At 42.5% G+C, this 5,671-nt stretch overlaps 1 pseudogene; it reads right to left on the bottom strand.

The window, feature by feature from the left end:
- Positions 1 to 4,066: 4,066 nt before the first annotated feature.
- LOC100772498 lies at positions 4,067 to 4,738 on the bottom strand (annotated as a pseudogene).
- Positions 4,739 to 5,671: the final 933 nt, after the last annotated feature.

A 5,671-nucleotide genomic window follows, 5' to 3' on the forward strand; every position in this document is an offset into this window, starting at 1 on the left:
TTGGTGGGGGGAATGGGAGGACCAGTGGGAGAGGGAACTGGGATTGGTATGTAAAATAAGATCTTTTTAAATATAAATAAAAGTTGCTACAAACATTAATTTTAAAAAGTGAAAAAATAAATATATGTAAATGTATTTATTATTAAAATAGAAAAAAATTGCTTTGGTCATAGTATTTCTTCACTGCAATAGTAAAGAAACTAAGGCAAAACCTAATACCAAGTATGCTAATTAACTTTTATTTAAAGATTTATTTGTTTTTATTTAATGTGTGTAGATGTATTACCTGCGTGTATGTTTATGCATCATATGTGTGCAGTGCTCTCAGAGGCCAGAAGAGGGCGTCAGATCCTCTGGAACTGTCCTTATACATTGTGAGCTGACATGTGGGTGCTGGGAACCAAACCCAGGCCCTCTGGAAAAGCAGCAAGTGCTCTTAACCACTGAGCCATCTGCCCAGCCCAAATTAATTTTTTTAATACAAGAAATTAAGCTGGTGTCATATACCTTTAACCCCAGCATGCAGGAGGCAGAGGCAGGTGGATCTCAGAGTCCAACGCCAGCCTGGTCTACAGAATGAGTTTCAGAACATCCACGGCTACACAGAGAAACCCTGTCTAGAAAAAGAAAATCAGGAAGAAGGAGGGAGGGAAGGAAGAAGGAAGGAAGGAAGGAAGGAAGGAAGGAAGGAAGGAAGGAAGGAAGGAAGACAAAACAAGGTTGGTGATATGGCTCAGTTGGTAGAGTACTTGCCTAGTGTTAAAGAAACGAGTCAGAGCCCAATGCTGCATGATGGTACATACTTGTAATCCTAGCATTAAGGAAATGGAGGCAGGAGAATCAGGAATTAGGGAGATCCACAGCTCAAAAACTCAAAAACAAACAAATAAAATAAAATGACTAATTAAAAACCCCTTGTTATATCTCAGGCCTACACCTTTCAGCCTAATCCCACAGCCTGAGTTATACCCCCTATCCCACCCCCGCCCCGAAGCATTCTGGGACAGTTAAGCTCTATGCTGAGTCACAATAGCTCTTAGTTTATGAGTACCTGCCTCCTTCATGTTCTTTCTCACATACACTAAGGTGAACTAAATCACAAAATGTCAAACTCCCTACCAATGCCCAAGGTTACAAAGTCAGATCTCCCCCTTGTCCTGAGGGACGTTCAAGAGTCCTCGGGGAAACTGTTCAGGGATCTGGTCTGGCAATGAAGCCTACTGCTCTGAAGAGGAGTCTCTGAACCCAGACATGCCATCCCTCGATTCTCCCTCTCCCTTCCACACCCCTCTTTTTCTCACTCTTTTTTTTTGTTTTGTTTTGCTTTTCAAGACAACTCACCCTGTAGATCAGTCTGGCCTTGAACTCACAGAGCTCCACCTGCTTTTGCCTCCAAAACTTTGGGATTAAAATCGTGCGCTACCAAGCCCAGGTATCCGCTCCACACTTTAGAGGGAAGCTTCTCCTTCCCTTTAAGGTCCCATAGTGTTTAGATCTCCATATATTGTATTGTTTCCATCTAATGCTTTCCCTCCCCCTTGAGGCCTCAAACTCAGAGATCCACCTACCCCTGCCTCCCGAGTGCTGGAATCAGAGGTGTGCGCCATCACTCCCAGATTCTTTTATTTTTTTTTTTTCTCTTTTGAAATAGGATCTTACCGTATAACTCTGGCTGTCCTGGAACTCACTATGCAGACCATGCTGTCTGGCTTTTAAGACCAGAGCACAACCAAGTACATGAGTATGAACTTAAAGGGGAGTCAACCTAAGTATCTTCATGGTGACTGTATATAGAATTCTTGCAACTTTTGGCATTTCATGACTAACAGGTATTCTAGTAAACACCCCTCCATTTCTTTGCCTCTTCTCCTCCTCCGTTGTTTGTTTGTTTGGTTTTGGTCTTTCTTTTTTTGAGACAGGATCTCATAGAGCCCACACTGGACTCAAATCACTAAGTAGCTGTTGGGCCCAAAAGGGGGAACCAACTACAGGAGACACACCCCACAGAGTCACTCACAGGATGAAAGTTAGATGCAAAAGCAAAAGGATTTTTTTTTTTGCAGATTTTTTTATTTGAATTAGAAACAAGATTGTTTTACATGACAATCCCAGTTCTCTCTCCCTCCCGTACTCCCCTACTACCCCCCCAACTAAAACCCTACCTATCACATATCCTTTCAAGCAAAAGGATTTTATTCCAACGTGTTGGGGTCTTTCTCTGAGAAGAGATCGACGACCAGTTTCCAAAGTAAGCGGGGTTTTTTTGCTTTTGTTTTTGTTTTTGTTTTTTATATATCTTTTGGTCACTAAGCAGGAATATGACAACAAATTGATTGGCTATAACATATATGAATCATTTACTGATTGGTTGGGAACTGAACTTACAATTTTGCCCTCGGGGGGTCTGGAATGTTATTTTGGTTTTTACACCTGCAAGACCATGGGACAGCTAGTGGGTTGTCCAGGAACAGAGTGACTTATACTTATTTTCAAAACTTGGGTGGGAATGACTCTTTGGAGCAGGGTAACCTATAAAAATTTTAGAAACCAGACAGTTGTTGAGGATATTAACATTCCTTGGAAACTAGTAATAATAACAATTTCCAGAGACTGGTCATCATGACCAACCATTTCATGTGTTCTTTTTCCCAGAGCTGTGTGTGCGGCCAGAGTAATTTTCAAATACATGCTGGTGGGTATCAGGCTGGGTTTGAGTTGGGGTCTTTCATAGCCAAAGATAGCCTTGACTTTCTACTCCTTCTGCCTAGAATTATAAGGATTGCAGGTGTGTGCTACTATGCCCAGTTTTATACGATTCATGAGATCAAACCCAGGATTCCATGTCTGTTTGGCAAGCGCTCTACCCCCTGAGTTACACCCCTAGCTCCATGTTTCCCTTTTCCTGAAGTGAGACCATGGGGTAGCTTGGATAGGGTTGTGACCTGATAAGATAAAATCTTGGGTCTTAAAGATTGCACAAGGGGGTTAAGACACGTCGTCTACTCTAAATGAAGTCTCTGGTGAGATTCCCAGAAAACCTCAGGTTTTGGGCCAGGAAAAGAGAAAGGGCTATACATTGAGACCTTCAGCTGAATCAGTTATTAACCTTCTCATTTGGTACATCTTTCTATAAAAGGGATGTTGTCAGTCATGTTGGAGTCCTTGGTTCTCGGCTGGCAGGAGCTTCAACCAGATGCCAAAATAAGGGACTCCTTTTCTTTCCCATGTCCCTGTAACTTTCCCTACTTTAATCCCAGCACTCAGGAGGCAGGGGCAAGTGGATTTCTGTGAGTTTGAGGCCAGGCTGGTCTACAAAGTGAGTTCCACGACAGTGAGGGTTGTTACCCAGAGAAACCCTGTCTCAAAAAACAAAACAAAATATTATTATAATTTTGTCTGCATATATGCATGTATACCATATGCAGTGCCCATGGGGGCCAGAAGAGGGTATGTGAGCCCCTGGAATGGAGTTAAAAACAGTAATGAGCCACCATGTGAGTGCTGGGAATAGAACAGGGTCCTCTGGAAGAGCAGACAGTGATCTTAACCACTGAGTCATCTCTCCAGCCTGTTTTCCCTGTCTTTCTATCCTGTCTTAGCCTCAATACCTTAAGAACTGGGTTTCTCTCTGCTCTTTCTCACTACATTGAGTTCTGACATACGGTGTCTAGGGTGGGAACAAGAATGTGCATTCCTTCCCCCCTCCCTCAACAGTCTATTTCTTCAGGCTTTTTTTAAAAAAATAGTGCATGAGCATGCATGAATGTATATATGAGAAATAGTACATGTGTGTCTGTTCATGTATGTAGACATGTGTGGCAGCCAGGAGTCAATGTCAATGTCTTCCTCTACTACTTTTTCTTCTTTGTTTTTTATTAATAATCAAAATAATTAAAAAAATGTAAAAACTTAAATGCAGAGTAGCAATTAAATCAAACTGCTGCTGGAATCCAAGGATGCACACTTAAGTACATGCTTCCTCACTGTGAGGCATATGACGTGTGTGTGTGTGTGTGTGTGTGTGTGTGTGTGTGTGTGTGTGTGTGTATAAATCATGAAAAATTTGAGAAATGGAAACCACTATGAGGCAGAAAGCATGAACTTTTCATTGTGCAATCCCAAAATGCTCTGCTCTTTTCCTTTTCTTTGCCTCTGTATCTCTGTAGTTCCAGTTCCTGCTGAACTTCTCATAATCCCAAATCTCTCATTCCTTTTATTTAGCTTCTCATCATCCTCAGACTTTCTAGAAATGGAAGAGACATTCAAACCAAATCTCTGTGCTCTTTCCTTTAGTTTATCCAGGTTAATCATAGACTTGGTGTCAGATGACAGACCTTTGGTTGGAACAGAAGAAATTCCAAACCTAGCTGCCCGTGCAGCCTCCTTATTCCAAGCTTACAGGTGCATTGAATGGTCCAGCCCTCTTCTGCATTCTCTCAGTTTGAGGTATTCCAGATATAATTTTTACCTCCTTCTTTTCTGATGCCACATCAACAACTTTTTCAGGAGGTTCTTCCTCTTTAACAGGAAGTTCCATAGGGCTTTGTTCTTCTCCTCAGTTTTATCTCCCAGTACATCTCCTTCATTTGCTTCCTCTTCAGCATGTTCTTCAAGATACGCCTGGAGCCTATTGATAAGATCCTGTTTTATTCCCTTGGTCTCCAAACCACCAGCAAGACATCCTTGGCTTTAGTTCAGCAAGCTTCAGCTTGTGGAGCTCTACCGTCTCAGTCGCCATCTTTGCTGCACCTCCTCTACTACTTTTTTTTTTTTTTTAATGTCTAAGTTAGGGTTACTAATGCTGAGGAAACATCACGACCAAAGCAACTTGGGGAGGAAAGAGTTTATTTGGCTTATATTTCCATATCACTGTTCATCATTGAAGGAAGTCAGAACGGGAACTCTAACAGGGAAGGAACCTGGAAGCAGGAGCTGATGCAGAGGGAGGTACAACTTACTGGCTTGCTCAACATGGTTTGCTCTGCCTGCTTTCCTAGAGAACCCAAGACCACCAGTCCAGGGATGGCACAATGCGTTGGGCCCTCCCCCATCAATCATATTAAGAAAATGCCCTACAGGTTTACCTACAGTATGGTGGCACTTTAGAGACTCAATTGAGACTCTTTCCTTTCAGATGACTCTAGCTTATGTCAAATTGACATAAAACTAGCCAGCACATTTTCTTTATTTATTTTTAGATAAGTTCTCACTGTATAGCCTTGGCTGGCCAGAGAGCTCTGGGGCCCTCTTGTCTCTGTCTCCCCCAAACTAGCTAGACCTTTAGGTTTATACTGCTACTTCTGGTTTTTTATGTGGCACCTGGAAATCCACACTCAGTCCTGACACCTATATTGCAGGTACCACCCCGACAGTGCCACTCCTCAGAGTCTTTTGAAATTAGATTCCCTGAACACCTAAAGTCCCAACCCCCTGAAAAAATCTTGCCTTCATGGTTATCCTTGAGTTCTCCCTCAGCCCCCTCCACTTCCACCCATTCCGACCGCAATTAGTCTCTGATCATCTCCCATCTGGGTGTTCTCGCCAAGCCTTTGCTGTATAAAGTGCCGCACTGAAGTTGGGGTAGCTCAGTCGTAGAGTGTTTGCCTTGCATGTGTGAGGCTCTGCATCCAATCCCTAACACTACAAATAAATAACTATCAATAAAACACAA

This window comes from Cricetulus griseus, chromosome 8, assembly GCF_003668045.3.
Source record: "Cricetulus griseus strain 17A/GY chromosome 8, alternate assembly CriGri-PICRH-1.0, whole genome shotgun sequence".
NCBI lineage: Eukaryota > Metazoa > Chordata > Mammalia > Rodentia > Cricetidae > Cricetulus > Cricetulus griseus.